General features: G+C 35.1%; 1 protein-coding gene across 2 annotated transcripts in view; it reads right to left on the reverse strand.

Annotated features, from left to right (window-relative positions):
• The window catches only part of LOC126752786 (Krueppel-like factor luna), a 59,480-nt gene extending 39,312 nt beyond the window's left edge, over positions 1-20,168 (reverse strand). The window contains exons 1-2 of one of the 2 annotated variants that reach the window (XM_050463766.1): positions 20,069-20,168; positions 14,830-16,287 (exon numbers count right to left, since the gene is read on the reverse strand). The gene's annotated coding sequence lies outside the window, so the exon portion shown is untranslated. Of the gene's footprint in view, positions 1-14,829; positions 16,288-19,799; positions 20,047-20,068 lie in introns of those variants that run through there. The other variant, XM_050463767.1, reaches the window with a different exon arrangement.
• Positions 20,169-20,469: the final 301 nt, after the last annotated feature.

Raw genomic sequence — 20,469 nt, forward strand, 5'->3', positions numbered from 1 at the left:
TATTACTATGAATTGAATAATTGAATTATGACTTACCGATTTCTGTCGATAGCAAAAATAATTTCGCGGTGAATTTGAAGTGTTTTCATAAAAAATAAGATTTAATATAAAATAATTCGATACAATTTCAAAAATTATGCACATAACTCAGTTAACTTATATAGCGCTAGCAAAATCCTTGCGACAACGGATCTGGATAACCCAGACTTCTCTTGTCATGAGTTAAGGTTCAGAAACAGTTTTTAGCACCGCGACCACTAACTTCACTACTTCTAAAACTCATAATTTTCGTAAAATTAATTAGATGCTTTCAGAAATGTTTGAAAACCTTTTAATACTAAATAAAAACCACCTACCGTAGTTGAAAAAGTTAACTTCTTCTTGCTAAACTCAAAAGCTTTCTGAAAATTTGAACTTGAAATGGTTGGAAAGTGTCTCTATTTCAAAAGCTTATCATAAGATCACATAAAGGGTGTTTTCTTTTGGATATTTGGTTTTAAAGAAGAAATAAAATGCATATAATTCATGTTATGGCCAAGAATTCGGCTTTATTATGAAGATATGGATTCGCTATTATATTTTTAAAATGATTTCGGGCTGGCTTGGATAGCCGAGAGGAATTTTCATGACTTTCTACAGCAATTGGGGTCGCATCTCAGCAATCAAGTGCCGAATATTCTCTTCTAACGTGTCAATCGTCTCCTTCTTATCTATGTAGACTTCGCATCCACTATAATCCAAGCGGTATTAAAACGCACGATCTTGGTGGCCACGCCACAAGAGTACGACGCGAGATAATGCGCTCACCAAAAGTTTTCTTCAATAAATTGATTGTTTCGTTGGCTATATGGGAACCATTGACGGTTTCATTTTGAAAAAAATTTAGACCAATGATTCTTTATTTTGCAGGTGATAACGGGGCTTCAAATATGGCTTGTGGAATATCATCACCCCAAATGCGACATTATTGTTTTTAAAGTACCCATTCAACCAAAAGAACCATACATCAGCTTCTTTGTAGAATATGGATGGATGAAAGTATGCTCGACGATTGGAATTTAAGTCTGCTCTGCCCAATCCACAAAAATGGAAAACCACAATCTGAACAAATTACCATGGCATAAGCCTCCTCAATATCGCATATAAGATTCTATCGAACGTACTGTGTGAAAAATTAAAGCCCTCCCCCCCTCAGCAAACTGCTTGGACCTTGTCAGTGTGACTTCAGGCCTGAAAAATCTACAACTGACCAGATATTCACCATCCGCCAGATTTTGGAAAAGACTCGTGAAAAGATGATCGACACGCTTTACCTCTTTGTCGATCTTAAAGCTGCTTTTGACAGCAAGAAAAGTAGCTATCTTTATGCCGCTATGTCTGAATTTGGTATACCCGTTCCGTCAGGATCAGGAAATACCTCTTTGAGCCGTTCGATACCAACCGCACTTTCAGACAAGTCAACTCTCTAACGTGCGACTTCTTCAATCTACGGCTGGAGAAAAGAGTTCGAGCTGCAGAGCTAAATAGAGAAGGTACAATCGTCTACCTCTGTTGGTGTACGCTGATAACATGATATAATTGGCCATAACAACCGCGCTGTTAGTTCGGCTTTCTCTAGGTTGGCTCCCACGTCGTGTTGACAGTCCTAACTTCGAATTCGTAGCTAATTTATCTATCTTGAAACCGCATTGCATTAAAACCAACAATAATGTCAGCCTCGAAATCCAACGCAAAATAACTCTTGCTCGCACCTGTTGGCTTCGGACAGATTGGGCAATTGAGACGTAAAGTCGTCTCTCGACGAACAAAGACCGAATTCTACAAGTTACTCATCATCCCCGTACTGCTATATGGTGCAGAGGCATAGACGATGGCAACATCTGATTAGTCAGCCTTACGAGTTTTCGAGAGAAATTTTCTGCGGAAGATGTATGGTCCTTTGCACATTGGCAACGGCGAATACCGCAGACGACAGAATGATGAGCTGTAAGACCAGGGGGAGAAGAACCTGGCTACACTTGAAATTTCCAGTTGGCGCCAAACAGGGAAAAAGAAGAATGACCGACGCGCTGTTGTACCTCGGCTTTAACCGCATAAGAAGAGAGATTTTGAATCAAATCCATGCTTCAGTCATGAATAAAGTTTTCTTGTGTAAATCGGGGTCGGTGGCCATTTCCTTTTGGATTTTAATTCTTACACGAGCTGGATTTTGTAAGTCCGCAAACCATAATCCTATCTCAAAACTTTCCATAAAGTGGATGCAAATAGCTACAATTGTTGCGAGCGATGGCGGATGAACTCACTCGGGTCTTTTTCGATACTCTGCTCTACAGCATCAAGAGCATATTCGTCCACTAGAGGTGATAAACCGATACATGGCTGGCGAATTACTGACTTTTCAGGCCGATTATATCGACCGTATATTGGACGCAGTACGAACTTAACTATAATTGTGGTAATAAAATTTCAAGATTTCGGAGTAAGTCTATTCATTTTAAATGGCAAACCAAACTAGGTATCAAATAACAGCTGTCAAAAAGACCAACTCCGAAGAAGTATTGCCATTTTGAAAAGCACACGCCTGAAAAAAGTTTTTTTAATCTCTTTTGTGCATCGTTGTGTCAGTGGCGAGCAGTTATGAGAATGCAGCATTTGATAGGTTCAAAAACGCAAGTCGGGCGAGGATATTTTTACTCATTATTGTGAACTGGTGCCAGTTATAGATGCTATTTGACGGCTTCGGTTGGCTAAGGGTTAATAGACAACAAGATCTTAAGACTTTTCAAATTTGCATATTTTCTTCGGACATAATGCCAGTATGATATGAAAATAAAAATCTCTAGACACCCTGTATGAAAATATGCAACAACAACAGTTCTCCCAGTAATTATACAGAAAAGTTTGCCACAGTTATAGCACAAATTATGGGGTTAGCTTTCAAGAGCGCTGAAAGTGTTTTATATTTTGACAAATTGAAGATTCTTCCGTATTTTATGCTTACTTCATATTTTGGACTTGTTACAAAAAATTTCAGAACTAATAAACAGGTTCTGTAATGCTCTAATTCAAAGAGCAAATACTTTTTTTCATGACATACAATTCCTGCTGATCGTAACTGTATTGCTGAGAAAGCAAGGTAATTATGCACAAATACTACAGTTATAAGCAAAACGTCAACGCAGCTTATGCTTAATTGATTAATGCACTTACAGACAGGCAAATAGGCGCATAGGCGCTCATAATCAAGCGGAAGTTTTGAAGCGCGCTTCTGCTGCCGTTTATGCACCGCTTATGATTACACCAAATTGAGATTAGGTGGAGCTTAGCTACTGGCCGTAAATTACTAGCGCTGAGCGCGAAGCGTTGGAAAGCGAAATAAAATTGCGAAAAAGCCGCTTTTGCTATAATTGAAAATATTTCTTCACCGCACTTGCCGTTTACCGCACCAGCGCCTTGACCCTGCAACTGCATCCACTACTACATATTTACTGGCGAGCTGCTCGACTATTTTTCAAACGCTTAGCGCGCTTGATTTTTACGGCTAACCAATAATCGCTCCGCACATTGCACGCTACGCCAACAAAATGCGCGCGTCGGCCGCACTTTGCCGCCCCGCCATGCTGCGGGTTGCGCGCTGGTGCCAAGAGACGCGCTTAACCAACCGACACTGCAACAGTCGCCAATATTTTCGCTATTATTGGTAGTAAATGTAAATCGAATTCGGGCGCTTTATATTGAAAATGAGAAAGTTGTGAAATAAAACAAAGTCTGACATGCGCACCAACACATACACATACACACACATACATTTCTCTGGGTACTGACACAATAACTGCAATGCACTACGAGTTACAACACAGACTAACACTTTGTACAGAAAAGTTAACTGAATTTTGCTTTTATTTCATTATTTTTGTGTCACCATTGAAACGGCGGCGGCAGCGGCGGCGCTGCAAACGGCGGACAAGGCTATTGCGTCTTCGTTTGTGCCGCACCGCGCCGCGCTCAATTCTACTTACTTGCGCGTGCTGGTTTTTTCGACGCGTCGCCAAAGGCTTCCTTTACGTAAGCTGTTCAATAATTCAAATACATTCTGTATTTGGACAGACCGTACTGACTGTTGTTGGTCGATGCGCGGCGATTGTCGCCAAAGGCGCTCACTTTACAGTTCACTGCACACGCGCGCTCGCACTCGTGCACCCAAATTGCATCTTCAATGCGACGCCAGCGCCTCAATTGTGGGTGGAATGCAACTGCAACGAAATGCATAAGTGCGCGCGCGCACACACTTACATACACACAAGCATAGTGGCGTGTTCTGGTGGCCTCGCGCGCATTTGCCGACGTCCAACACGCGCTTGGCGTCCTCTTAAAAAAATGACAATGCAAATATATTTGGGGCAATTTTCGTATAATAATGCAAGGAAAATGTGTTATTAAAATTGCACAAATTCAAATAATGGAGAAATAGAAATAGAAAATAAGAGAAAAGTAATCGAATTAAAATGTATTTACATACACACACATGCATACATAAACGCCAATATTGTAGATGCAGAGCGGCGGCAAGCTCGTGTGCACACACTCGTATTGTGCAGTTTAACCTTCTCCTTTTTTGTGCATTCATAATGAGGAACAATTTTTTTTTTTATATTTCCATTATTTATTTATTTTGTTTTTCAACAAATCCAAAGAAATTTTTGTCGTGCGGTTGACATGCGTCGCACAGTGGGCGCAAATTGGCGAATATTTGATTACGTTCAAGTGAGTGCCGTTATCGAACTGAAATGTCTACATTATAGGGTTATGTTGATAGTTTTATTTTCTCTAATTATTTTTAGTTTAGAGACCCTTCTTCGCAATATATACTTTGTTAAGGAAATTTAAAGTTTGTGTGTTAAAAAATCTGTTCTTTAACGCGAGTTTTGGGTTCTCCAGTATCGCTCTTTTGGTTCCATATTTCTTCAAAAATGATTCTGGTGAGTACGTATCCGTCAGTGGCGACCGTAATCGCGCCCTGATAACCGTCTATTTGATGGCTGAAATTGAAGCTCGTGATCTCGGCGACATTTGGTTTCAATAAGACGGCTCCACTTACTACACGTCGCAGCAATCAATGTATTTATTGCGAGAACACTTCGGTTCGGTAATTTTACGTTTTGTGCCGGTCGATTGGGCACCAAACGTTTTGGTGATATCACACCGGAATCTTTCCTTTGGGAATATGTAAAGTCTAAAGTCTTTGCGGACAACCCCGTTGCGAGGCCTGGGAGCAAAACATCTCGCGTGTAAGACGCCAGCTAACAGTCGAAAGTCTCGAACGAGTCATCGAAAATTGGACTCAACGGATGGACCATCCGAGACCTAACCGCATTCAACATTTAAAAGAGATTATCTTCAAAAAATAAATGCCAAAGAATGTTCCTTCGAATGTTAATAAACATTCCACAATAAATTTAAAGTTTCTGTATTTTTTCTTTAAAAATTAGGGAAGCTCGAAATGGATCACTCTTTACAAACTCAGGACGATTAGACAGATGCTATTTGTGTTACTTACAGTAGTTAAAATATTCATTTCGGTCAATAAATGAAGTTAAATCGCGACTATTTTTTACAACTTTCGACGTGGATTCATACAGCAACAGTTCATGGATGAAATAATTAAATTTTTGGTGATGAAGCACCATCCAGCATCAGTATTCATCGATGGTACTGAGAATTCAGTCGAGGTCGTAGATCACTTCAAGACGATTTTCTTGAAGATAGTCCAAAATCAGTTGTTATTTGGGAAACTATTGATACTGTGCGTAAACTGATATTGCCAGATTGTCATGTGACCTATCGTGATATAGAGACAACTATTGGCATTCATGAAGCCAGTATACATTCAATATTGCATGAACATTTCATTGCAAAAAAAAACTTTCATTTTGGATCGCACATAATTTGTCAATCGCTCGAAGAATGGTTCGCGTAAAAATACGATATTGGTGCTCGAAATACGCCTATGACATTATGATAGGTGATGAATCATGGATTTACGTGTATGAGCGCGAAAGTGAGCAGCAGTCGACTGTATGCGTGTTTCCAGATGAGCCGAAAACCAACCGCCGAAAACTGATTGCTCTTCATCACGACAATGCGAGCGACTGAGACAACATCGATTTGATGAGGTTAAACTAAAAGGTCAAAGTTTTTTCAACACCTGAAGAATGGAAGAAAGCTTTGAAGTCACTACTGTCAAAAAATCATGTTCTTCGGATTTTCCAAGAAATCGGCTTGTCAATCAGATTACAAAAACATGTACATATATGGTATAAAGTCAACCGGATGTTCACAATTCTTATATTAAGTATACGTACATATATGGGAGCTAGGTGTAGTATTGAACCAATTTTATCCAATTTTGGCGTTAGGACATATTACCAGAAACAAAGTTTTCTGAGTTAGAATATTTAAATTGTAAAGTCAATCGGATTTTTGATCCTTACATTATTTATAGTATATGAGAGCTAAGCAAATTTTCACTCGACTCCATGTAGTTTATTGGAAGATATTATCTCAGAAGTACATACATATGTACAATAACATACTACTGTGGGCAAAAAATAGTAAGAGTTTTTAATTTAAATTTCGAGTGAAAACCTATTCGACGAAATATTTTTTTTAGGTTAGTGACATCTGTAACAAATGTTATATCAACAAGTAAGGAAGGGCTAAGTTCGGGTGTCACCGAACATTTTATACTCTCGCATGATAAAGTGATAATCGAGATTTCATTATCCGTCATTTACATATTTTTCAAATACCGTATTTTTGTAAAGTTTTATTCCGCTATCATTATTGGTACATTAGGAACCAGAGAAAACATCAGAAGGAATTCAAAATAGCGTTATATTGGAAGAAGGCGTGGTTGTGAACCGATTTCACCCATATTTCGTACATGTCATCAGGGTGTTAAGTAAATATTATATACCGAATTTCATTGAAATCGGTCTAGTAGTTCCTGAGATATGGCTTTTGGTCCATAAGTGGGCGAGGCCACGCCCATTTTCAATTTAAAAAAAAAACCTGGGTGCAGCTTCCTTCTGCCATTTCTTCCGTAAAATTTAGTGTTTCTGACGTTTTTTGTTAGTCGGTTTACGCACTTTTAGTGATTTTCAACATAACCTTTGTATGGGAGGTGGGCGTGGTTATTATCCGATTTTTTCCATTTTTGAACTGTATATGGAAATGCCTGAAGAAAACGACTTTGTAGAGTTTGGTTGACATAGCTATAGTAGTTTCCGAGATATGTACAAAAAACTTAGTAGGGGGCGGGGCCACGCCCACTTTTCCAAAAAAATTACGTCCAAATATGTCCCTCCCTAATGCGATCCTTTGTGCCAAATTTCACTTTACTATCTTTATTTATGGCTTAGTTATGACACTTTATAGGTTTTCGGTTTCCGCCATTTTGTGGGCGTGGCAGGGGCCGATTTTGCCCATCTTCGAACTTAACCTTCTTATGGAGCCAAGAAATACGTGTACCAAGTTTCATCAAGATATCTCAATTTTTACTCAAGTAACAGCTTGCACGGACGGACGGACAGACGGACAGACAGACGGACGGACGGACAGTCAGACATCCGGATTTCAACTCTACTCGTCACCCTGATCACTGTGGTATATATAACCCTACATCTGACTCTTTTAGTTTTAGGACTTACAAACAACCGTTATGTGAACAAAACTATAATATTCTCCTTAGCAACATTGTTGCGAGAGTATAAAAAAATCATTAGTGTTTAGTCTTTCTGAAGTACATAAAGTACATTCGATGATTTTTCCAATGAGAGATTATTCAGCAAAGTAGTTCCATTAAATTTTATGTACGAAACGTAACGAATGTTGGAAAAGCCCTTCGGTGATAATTATTTGTAACGAGCAAGTGTTTTTGATTTGATATGAGACGTATTATTACTGGCGATGAGTCATAGAATCTTTGCTTACGACCCGAAAGTAGAGGTTCAATCGGCAGAATATCGTGGCAATGGGAGCCGATCCGAAAAAAACACGTCAAATCAGGTCGAAAATCAAAATTATGTTGACAGTTTTACTCGATTAACGAGGTGTGGTGCACTCAGAATTCCTTCCGACCGGCCAAACTGTCAACAAGGATCAATATTTTCGTTAAAAAGTTACTCATACAAACTGGGGTCCACATATTAGTTATCTAAGGGCTTGAACAGTTATGGTCCGATTTTGACAATATTTAGTCCGCGAAGACAAACGTTAAAGGCACTATATGTGGAAAGTTGTATGCGACAGATTTACTGTAGCTTGATTTTTTTACTGGAAAGTGAACGAATCAGATGGAATTTATAATTGCGTTATACGGGAAGCAGGTGCGGTTTTTGTCCGTTACATGTAATACGGTTCATAATTCATAACGGTTACTACGCGTATGTGTACAATGTCATATGCAAGTGCACCAATTACGAATAAAGTACATTCAAGTTGAGGCATTCTGTGAAGTTTGTCACATTCCATGCCTAAATAATTGCACCTCTTTTACGATTGTCTACGAATTCTAATATGAATTTCCATAAAAAAGGAATTTTATGAGTGCGCATTAAAATAATGTTCATCGATACAACACGTTCATCGGATAGAATCGCTCGTATGTATTTGGCGAATAGATCGTCCACGTTGCGTCCATGTAATGCAAAGTAATGTAATGCATTATATAAATGAGTAATGATTTTAATGCGACGATTATTAGTGAATATTTTGCAGCAATGATTTTAATGGTGATTGCGACGGACATGCCCACGGCTCGGCTAATATGTTAGAACGCTTATCTTCGGCAAAGTGTCAGCGTTAACGCGTTCAATGCAAACACACGGACTCGTAAGATCGACACCAAAGAGGTCGTAAAGTATTTTACGAGCTTACATGATTTGATGGGCACACAGTTATGAAGACACTTGCCCAAGCACTTATGCACTTATACTCGTACGTTTATGCAAGTGCTCAAGTGCTCGACGAAAATCGGGTGGGCCGGCTGGAATGTGTGCGAGCATAATAAAATTATGGATATTTGTGAGATTATCAATTAACATGGAGATCAGTGATCGATGACAAAAGTCTAGGAATGCCTATAAATTAGAATTCGATTATTTGTAAATTATAGCTCCTCGAAGAGGGTATTATTCATTATTTATATCTTATAATAGACTATACTTTTATAATTTGTATTGCACTTTCTCAAAGTAATATACTTTATGAATATTCTCTAAAAATTTGAAGTAAAGTCGACAAATAAGTTTCGAGTTATTCCATAAGACATAGGGGATCGCAATAGAAAGGGGCAGCTGTGTGCAAAAAACTTTGAATAAGTAGGCGTGGTACGCCTTCTAATAAGTTTAATACACGTATCTTCTAGATTACTAAAGCTATAACATATTCGCTCATTACAAATCCCTTAAGAACCCCTACCGACAATGTAAAAATGGATGAAATCGCCACCTTATAACCAAACTTTGTTCAAATCCCACCAAAGTTGTTCAAGCCCCTAGGTACCAAATATGTTGACCACGTTCAGAGAGAACGCTTTTCTGATCAAAAGCATAAATATACCAACCTACATACATATACCAAATATAAACATTTTTTAACTTCAGGGTGACTTAATACTCGTACTGTATATAAGGCCAATATTTGAGTTATCTCAATTAAAATGACAGAACGTATTTTACGATAACAGTGCATCCTTGTGCCTAAAGTATATAAAATTGGACGAAAACTTGACCTGTGTCCCATATAACAATCATATAACATCCATGCGACCTTACTCCATATGATTGGTGATGGTATGTGAGGTACCTTAATGGATCTTGCGAAAGATTTGTAACGCTTTTTTGTATTACTTTTAACTAATTAGATTAATTGACAGAATAGATACTTGCCTATCTCCCTAAGTACCATATGTATGAACAACAATATATTATCATTATCTGGTTTGATCTATTTCTCTAAGAGGCGTTGTGTGTAGATAATAATCAGTATTCAGTTAGTCGTTTAGCACGTTCCTCAAAGTATCAAAAAATTTTAATGTTCCCTTTCTCCATTTGCTTATCTTACAATAATCGGTTTGTGGCCTCTGTTAGATAGAATACAGCTCCACAATTACCAACACCGTAAAAACTTTCGATATCTATTTCTGGCATTTCAACACTTGTTGCCACTGGATATGAGTGAAATTTTAGTATAACATCAGTCAGAACGTTTTGTCATTTAAAATTGTTTTATTTAAGAGAATTAAAAAATTCATCTCGGCCAAAAAATGGAATTAACTCGTGAAGATTTTCGTGCGATCATTTATCACAACTTTCGACAAGAGTGCATCGATGAACTAAAATCTTTGTATGGCTATGAAGCACCATCCTGACCGACGCTCGCTCAAAGACGAATTCCGTGAAGGTCGTCCAAAAACAAGAAAACATTCCGTGTTGATAATGCAAGACCGTCATGTAACATACCTTCAGATAGAGGCATGCCTATGCATTTCTCCCACCAGCATACATTCGATATTGCATGAACACCTGGCCGTAAAAAGGTTTGTTCTCGTTGGATCCCGCACAATTTGACAATCGCTCAAAAAAAGGCTTGTGTGGATTGGTGTAAGCGGAAAAAATACGATCGCGGTGCTTCAAAAGACGTTTATAAGAATCATGGATCTATGCGTATGAGCTCGAAACAAAACAGCAATCGACCGTGTGGGTCTTCCAAGACGAGAAAAATCCAACGAAAGTTGTTCGTGAAAGAAGCATTTCGAAGCAAATGGTCGCCTGTTTCTTCGGCAAAACTGGTCATGTGGCGACTGTTCCGCTTGAAACGTAGGACGGTCAATTCTGAAAACCACCATTTGTTTGCCTGAAGTGTTGAAAAACGAACAATAGAAGACGAATCATTGTGCAACATGACAATGCAAGCTCTCACATCGGCTCAAACCAGCTTTTTGATCTTGATGGGTCATCCGCCGTACTTGATTTGGCACCCAATGACTTCTTTTTGTTCCCACACATCAAGAAAATAATGCGTGGTCAACGATTTTCGTCGCCAGAAGATGCTGTTGAAGCATTCAAAAACCATGTTTTGGAGGTGTCTCAATCGGTAAAAAGTGCAAAATATTAAATCTGATGGAGAATATTTTGAAAAACAATAAAATCATTTTCGTTGATAAATATTCCAATTTTTATTTTGCAGCCGTAAACAAGAATTTCTTTTGGTAGCAATTCAAAATTTCAGAGAGTGTTATTGAGACAAATGAAAAACCCTTCCTTTGGTTTAAAATCTAATATTGCTTGGAGGAATGGATCTAAAACAGTACGGATAAATCATAAAGTGAGTCCTATAATTATACCGAGAACACCCAGAAGGAAATGTCAGAGACCCTATAAAGTGTAACAGGTTAGTTGAAAAGTTCCCGGCTTTCCATGCTAAAACACCATTTTTTGGCAAAATTCTTTTTGTTTTAATAAATATAGTTCCATAGTTCAAGGAGGACCCCATTTTTGTAGCACGATTTATCCTTTGGTTCAAAATATGCTTTAGTTCTTTTGCGGCCTGGGAACAGGAAATAGTTACTAAGGGCCGGATCAGGAGAATACAGTGGATGCGGAAGCAAATCGAAGCTGAATTTATGGATTTTTGCTATCGTTTTTACTGCTTGTGACACGGTGCATTATGTTGATGAAACCGCACTTACTCACTTCTTCAAATGCGGCCGTTTTTCGGCGACTTCCTTCTTCAAACGGTCCAATAACGCTATGCGCTGTTGATGGTGCTTCTTTTCAAAGGTAGTCAATGAAAATTATTCCATGCGCATCCCAAAACAAAGACGTCATAACCTTGCTAGCCGACTGTTGCGTTTTTTCCACGTTTTGAAGCGAGTTCATCGTGTGTAGTCCACTCGCATGTTTGTCGATTGGACTTCGGAGGGAAATGATGGAGCCATAATTCAAAAACTACTCCACCAACAGCCGTCAAATGTATGTATAAATGCGCGCCTTTTGAAGGTTAAGGCTAACTAAAAATCATATGGATTTAAGGGGAGAGACAGCTTTAGAAGCTTGAAAAAATCGATTTTTTTTTTGCTTAAATCTCTTTAAAAATTATCTAAGAATATGTCCCCAAAGTTATAGATTGGAATTCGAAATATTGTCGAAGCTAGAACGGAAATAGTGACCGAGCGTCTAGCAGATATATGAGCGATTGGGCAGAAAGCGGAAATTTTGACGCGCGATTTCTCGGTTTTTCATTTTTACGATTTTTCTTAATTGGCGGACAGGACAGAAACTAAAAGTGATATGGAAATGTGTCAAAGTTTATTATCTTTCACATTAAATTATCTTCTATTTAAACTAAAAAAAACTTAGAAAAGTCAAGTTTGAACATTTTTTTAAACAACATAAAGTAAAATTTTTTTGGTCAAAAACCAATTTTTTTAATTTTTAATAAATTGTAGAATTTTAATTTTTTTTTATTTTTTTTAGTTTAACTAGAAGATAAGTTATTTAAAAATATGAATCTCTTTGAATATTTTGTTTCCGATAGAAATTGCGACCTGTATCCTGCCCGCCGTCCAACAAATGAACATGCGAGATGCATCGGGCCATTGCTTCCCAAAGGCAGAATATCAAAGATTTCGTATCCAAAAAATTTTCGAAGGATATTGAAATATATATGTAACTATAAACCCTAGAAATTTCGCTTTAATCAATTATTCCAGGCGTTATATGGGCTACTTTTTTATTTGGCAAAGTATTTTTACCAAGTATGGTACGGATAATTATCTAAGTCATGGTTACAATCTCCGAAGAAATTGTTAGAATCGGACAACTATAGTATTTAGCTGCCATGCAAATTCATTGATCAAACTCTAGTTCATGTCTAGAAATCTGCCTTATTTGACAAGATATCTGCACGAAATTTGTCAAGGATTTTTGATAAAGCCATCGCTACAGTCTCCGAATAATTTCTTCAGATCAGACCACTGTAGTGTACAGCTCTAATTCAAACTAACGGATCAAAATTAGGATAAAGATTTCTTTACATCGCTTTATGCTATTAAAAATGTACTTGTGCAGGGTATTATAACTTCTGTTCATTTTTTTCTTTTTATTACAAATGGTAATTGTGGTCCTAAAACAGAGGTTCTCACGTAAGCGATGCGCATTGAAATAAAAGAGCATCATCGGTCTCTTCCAGCAGAGTTTTAATTCGAAGCTTGCAGTAGAGAGCTTTACTGAATATGACTAACAGATTGGTGCGAGTAATTAATGTTCTTTTATTATTTTTAGGCTACTTACAGAAGAGATTTTACCATAAAAACTGACCATAAAATTAACAGAAATTTAAAATTATCAGATCAGGAAAGTAATGCCAAAATAACAATGACGAATAACAAAAGTGATGGACCTAAAAAAAAAGACAAGTCAATGTAATTAATGTAATGGTTCTTTAAGGATAGTTAGGGATTCAAATTAGTTTTTCAAGATTTTTTTTTTTGACGAGAAGATTGAAACATTATGAAGCCTCGATTCGATTTTCACTTTATTTGGACGCAACAACGAAGTTGTCACTTTGATTTGACTATAAATATATAAGTATACTAGAGGACCCGCCCATGTTTTACTGTGGCTGATACATAGGTAGTACTACTAATACCATCTATATGATTTCTATCAGTTAGATTATAAATATTAGTTAAGGAATAATCACATTTTTGGTGAAGCGTTAAGAAAGAATTGGTTTTTGGGGTAAAAATACTATTGAATTTGGGCTGTGCATCAGTGAAATCAATCGAGTCAAATCGATTGTCAGGCTGGTGGACTGTTCTCAAGCATGGAAAGACAAAAAAAAAATCGGCTGGCAAGGTTATGGCATCAGTCTTGCAATGCTTCGAAAAAATTTCTGTATATCTCAAATTTTAATAGACCTTTTTATCAACAGTTCAGATATGCTGCAATTTTTTTATGACAGATCTTTTGCAATTTTAAATTGCCTGTCAAGATACCCCCTCCAATAGTTAGCAGGTATGAAAAAAATGTTATAGCTACCTATAGATGTATTGAATCATCCAATTTATTACTTAAGAACGAACAACTCTGTCCACGTTATGAAAACTTGTCTACAGATGTCGCCTTTTACTTTGGCATCGTTTTGTTTATTGCACGTTTACGCCAATTTAAGGTTTGAATATTGGATATTGCGATGGTAGCGCAATCTATTGATTTCAAATGAAAAATTAATTTAAAAAAACATTTCCAGTGGACCAAATTGTGAATTTAAACCATTCTCGAATCTCCTTGAACACACACAAAAAATTTCATCAAAATCGGTCCAGCCGTTTAGGAGCAGTTCAACTACAAACACACGGTCAGAAGATTCATATATATAAAGATTTATTACGAGGTGCTCTCAACAGCATTGTAATATATTAATTTATGCTAAATGCTTGTTCGATTCGACACTCTTCAAGGTTTGGCTAGTCGAAATGGCTGCTAATGGTGGTTCGCTTAAGCATAAATAAATAAGTCCGCTAGGTGATTTTAAGGGAGTTTTCAGCTACATCTCAATGGCCGGGTTTGAAGTTTCTAGGAAAATTAATTTCCAGTTTGAGCAGTATTCGTAAATCATTGGAAACTCTCAGCACCTATGTAAACTATTAGCGCCCAAGCTTATGACCGACTTGGTGTTACACATACATATTTATAAATATGTACTGAGCTGAGGAAATCTTTGCTGTAGGAGGAAATGCTTAGATGCCTGTTCAACACTTACCATTTATGCTTTATAGCTGATGTTGTTGTTGTTGCTACTGTTTGTTAGCTTGCGATTATATTGTTTTTGTTGCTTTGCTATAGTTATGACGTTGAATAGCACGAACAATTGGCTACACCAGCCAATCTCAACTTCGAAGCAGGCGCTGGCGTCGATGTTGACGCCGACGCCGCTGCAACCTTGCTGGTCAGCACTTATCGGAAATGCAGCGCGATGCACTGTCTGGCTGCTGTGCATAGGTTTTCCGGATAAATTGCCAATGCGCAACGAAACTGCGCGACTGCGCGAAGCGAGCGAGCGTGTGTGTGTTTATGAGTGTTTGTTTGCTTGCTTGCTGGCTTGGACGTAGGGACGCCACGTCGCATAAGTTTCCCGCAACTGAAACGAGACTGCTCGCAATTAATTGCACAACGGACACCCAATATAATTGCAAACGGAACGGATATCCGCTGCCCGGCCGCTAGGTAGATAAACGCCGGAGCCAGCTTCCACAGCCAGACACGGACAGCGTGTAGCGGCGAGTAGGTAGTTGGGTGGCGTGCGGCGGCGTGTGAGGCCGACAACCAGTTAGTGAGGCAGGAAGAAATCACAAATCACAATTCAAATGATCGGCACCGTTTTTTCTAATTTATTTCACCGCTTCTTCTTCTTCGTCTTCGTCTTCTGCCGCCACTACCACGTTTGTGTTTGCGCACTTGTGGGCAGCTTGTGTGTGCAACCGTTATTTTAAGTGACTGTCGCTTTCAAATCACTGTTGCATGTTGTTGTTGTTGTTACTCCTGTTGTTGTTGTAGTGCTTGTTGTGGCTACTTGTTGGCATCCTTTATTGCGCTGTCGCTGGCGTTGTGGAGCGTGTGAGCGAGCAGGCGCGCGCCGGTGCACTTCCTCCTCAAGTCGTTGTGCGGCGTATCGCACCGACGGATGTTGTTAACTGTGTGTTGCGGCAAGTTGCTGCGCGTTACAGTTAATTTCTATTACCGATTCGCTTATTATGGTTGCTGTTGTTGTTCAGTTGTTGCTGCAACACTTTTAATGTTTTCGTTGCTTGTGCTAGCGTCTTTTTATTGCTGCACTTTTTTGTTTTTGTTGCAGTTGTTATGTTGTTGTTGCTGCTGTTACACTCTAATTGACAATTTTGCACTTGATTGTTGTTGTTGTTTTAAAGTCCGATTATTGCCGCGGGCATTTTGCATGTTGTCTATGCTACTTGTGACAATTCTACTTGTTGTTGTGTTTGTTGTTTAACGGTTGTCACTTCCGGCAGCTAATACGGTTATGGACACGGTGAGCAGTGCGTCAGTGCGACGCAGAGAGGCACAGATTTTCAGTGCAAAAACATTATGAACGGCATTAAATGCATTGTGGGTGGAGTTTATTAAGGGGCGTGGTTTGTGTTTGCACGTGTCGAGAAAATTGTGTTCGGCAGTGTTCTTAAGTTCTCGAAAATGTCAGTTTGAACTGTAATATATATATATTAATTAATTAGCATGAATTAAATGGCGAAAATTTGTTTGGATTTGCGTTGAGTCGGTGAAATTAAATCGAAGCGTGACAAACAGTGCAGTTTTATTAAAAAAAAAAGTTTTATAAAATATTTTTCATAAAACAAATTTTAATGAAATATTTTTCATAAAACAAATTTTAATAAAATATTTTTCATAAAAAAAATTTTAATAAAATATTTTTCATAAAAAAAATTTAGTAAATATTTTTAATAAAATATTTTTCACAAAAATTTTTTAATAAAATATCTTTCATTAAGAAAATTTTTAATAAAATATCTTTCATCACGAAAATTTTTAATAAAATCTTTTTCATCAAAAAAAAAAAAAATTAATAAACTGTTTTTAATAAAAAAAGTCACTACAAAAAATAGTGTTCTCCAGCAAAATAGCGCACATAATTCAAAACGTTTTTAGCGAATAAATAACGAATTCGAATAAGTAAAGCTTTTTCACTGCTCTGTAGAGTTATAAATATTAAGCAGACAATTGCACTCTTCATATTTAAAATGCTTTTAAAATTCAAATTCATTTCGATTTTATTGATTGTTTGTATTCTCAGTAATTTTCCGTAAATTCGTATAACTTTTATGAAATGTTTTGTTTTTTCAGTAATTTTTATGTAAATTTTGCTACTTAGTATTTGACACTGAACAGCTTAGCACAGTTATTTACCAAATTGCTTACATACATACATACATATGTATATTTTAATGCATTTATGTAAATAATTTATATTTCAACAGCTAACAGCTGTACAAATTTAATTTCATTAATTTCACGAATTGCTGTAATTGCGTTGCTTTTATTATGCTTTTTTGTAAAAATGTTTATATTGAATTTGATGTTTTAAATTTGCTTTTCAGATTATATATTATATTCAGTATTATTTTGATTTATTTTATAATTAATTTAATTAAACAAATTTTAAATTTTAATAATTTTTTTTTTTTAATTTTAATACATTTTTTTTTAATTTTAATAAAATTTTTTTTAATTAAATTAAGTTCGTAATTTCTTTTTTAATCTTATTATAATTTCTATTTATTTTATTGTTAACATAATTTTAGTTTTTTAAATTTTATTTAAATTTTTTAAATGTTATTTATGCAATTTAATTTAATTTGTTGAATTTAATTTTTGAATGTATTTTTCAGATTATTTTTCTAGTTTATTTTGCTTTTAATTAATTATTTTATTTTTTATTTAATTTAAATTTATTTATTTTATAGTTAATGCAATTTTAGTTTTTTAAATTTTATTTTAATTTCAATTAAGCAATTTAATTTTATTTGCCGAATTCAATATTTTCAATTTATTTTTCAAATTTCTTTTATTGCGCTATTTTGTATTATTTTGCGTTTTTTAATAATTAAATTTGATTTATTTTTTAAAAAATTAATTTAATATATGTAACTGAAATTTATTTTTTAATAAATATAATTTAACCTTTTTTTTTTAATTTAACTTTAATTTAATTTAGTTTAGTTTAATTTAACTAAATTTTTTTTAATTTAGTTTAATTTAATTTAAATTTATTTTATAGTTAATATACTTTTAGTTTTTTAAATGTTAATTTACTATTCTTTAAGCAATTTAATTTCATTTGTTGAATTTAATTGTTTTAAAATGTTTTTCAGATTTTCTACTACTTTATTTTATATTATTATTTTTTTATTTAATATTTAAATTTATTTTATTTCTTAAAAATTTATAACTGAAAATATATTTATAATCAATATTAAATTAGGTAAATTTAATTAATATAATTGAATTTAAAGTTTAAACTGAAAATATTTTTATAATCAATATTTAGTTTAAGTTAATTTAATTTAATTTAAGTAATATAATTTAATTTAAAGTAATTTTATAATTAACATAATTTTAATTCTTTAAATTTTATTTTTAATTTAACTCAATTTAATTTAGTTTATTTAGTTTATTAATTTTATTTTAATGTACATTAATTTCATTTAACTTAAGTCAATGTAATTTAATTTAATAACTTTCATTTGACTTAATTAATTTTTTTTAAGTAATTTTAATTTCGATTAATTGGTGTATTTTGTATAAATTTGCTTTATTTACAAATTAAATTTATTTAATTTTTTTATTGTATTTAAAATAACTGAAATTTATTTTTAATTAATATAATGTTATTTTTTAAGTTTAATTTTTATTTAATTAATTTAATTAAATTAATTAATAATTAAGTAATTTAATTTATTTTTTCTTATAATTAGTAGAATTTTAATTCTGTAAATGTTATTTTAATTTAACTGAATTTAATTTAATTTATTTTAATGTAATTTAATTTATTTTATGTAATTAAATTTTATTTAATTTAAGTTAATTTAATTTAAATTAATTAGCTTCATTTGATTTAATTTAATTTGTTTTAATTCTAGTCTTATTTTTTCATAATTTTCTTTTTAATTTTTTTTTTTATTATTTTTATGTGTTACCGCTATTTTTCCTTCTCATTGAAGTTAACAAAAAATAATATTTTAAAGTAATGTTATTAATAATGAAATGTCATTTCATTCTTCAGTGTTGTTATCATTTATATAGTAGATTTAAATTTTTCGTAATGTTTTGTTATATCCAGTCCCGGTGTTTAGCTCAAATTTTGCATTTTTAATACCGAAAAGTAAATAATTTAATTGAAAATATTTTTTAAATTATTATTTTTTTAATAAAATTAGTTGAAATTAACATACGTTTTACTTTCACGCAGTCAATCAATTTGCAGTCTAAAAATGCAATAAATTTTGTTATATTTTTCACTTCAACTTCTTACGAATATAATACTTTACAGCTTCTATAAAATATTAATATGCTATAATTTATTGAAGTCGTCGTTTTTAATGAATTTTTTATATAATTAATTGTTTTACTTTAGTATAGTTGATTTGCATTACATTTGAACTCAATTAAGCACATCCAATTAAAATAAATGGGACGATTTATATACACAAGTACATACATTTATCTACATATGTATGTATATATTACTATGAAAGTATATTTGTACATCGGTGCCGTCCAATGCAAATTTCTGCTGAAATTACACAATGTAGTTAATTATCTGAGCATTAATTTTTATTTATACACCGTTTAAAAAATTTATGGCTGGATTTTCTGTAATGATATCGAACGACAAGCTGCCAGCGCTTATCACTTCTGGTCAATTAAGTGCCATTGCAGCGATAAAATTCCGCAATAATTCCACTTAAACGAAACATTAATTTTTATGCAGCTACCGCTTTTCCTATGGCACTTCATTGCTAATTAAGCAGCGCTAATTTTTTGTATTAAATTGTTTGCAGTTTTATTATTTCATAACTGTCGTTTGTTCAAATGCCATCGCCTTTGGCTAAAACTCTCAATTTTTTATGCCGTTAGTTTAATTAGGTCACATTTTGATGGTCATATTTAACTAATTTCTCTATGTAAATACACACATACACAGACGAAATGCACACACATGCAGCTAAACACAGAATTTCTAAAGAAAAATATGCCAGGCGTGTAACGCATCCGCGCACGCCTTACGCGGACATAGGACTGTGGACCAAAGGCCACAGACTGCGCGTTAGAATTGCGGACGATGCTACCATTCGAGCCGTTAGCTGCCTGCTAGCTAGCCAATTTACTCATACGCGCTGTTGATGACGCCCATGCATGCACTCGTGCACTCTTCGTCGTAGTCGTCGTTGAGATCGCGTAGCACTCACCACTCACTCAGTCAACACATCGTACAAACACTGAATTCGTCTAATTTTGGTCCTGCGCAACACCGGACATTGCGACAAAACACAACCGTAAAGTAAGAGATCGTCTTGCCGACTGGATGACGCGCGCGCACAATCCATACCCGACGTACATTTCCTTCAACTCATCGCAAAACGCTATAACTACTAAGACGACGACAGCGACGCTGACGACGCTTCATTTGCTGTTGCCGCCGCGATGCTGCTGCTGCACAGATGTGTTGAGCCAGGTGAGCGCGCGACGGTGCACGACGAACTTGCTCTGCATTCATAAAACTAGTCAACAACAATAACAAAAAAACTTAGAAACACGCGCGCGCATTTACAAACCCAACACGCACACACAGCCGTACATATATGTACAT

This window comes from Bactrocera neohumeralis, chromosome 3 (genome assembly GCF_024586455.1).
Source record: "Bactrocera neohumeralis isolate Rockhampton chromosome 3, APGP_CSIRO_Bneo_wtdbg2-racon-allhic-juicebox.fasta_v2, whole genome shotgun sequence".
In the NCBI taxonomy this organism is placed as follows: Eukaryota; Metazoa; Arthropoda; class Insecta; order Diptera; family Tephritidae; genus Bactrocera; species Bactrocera neohumeralis.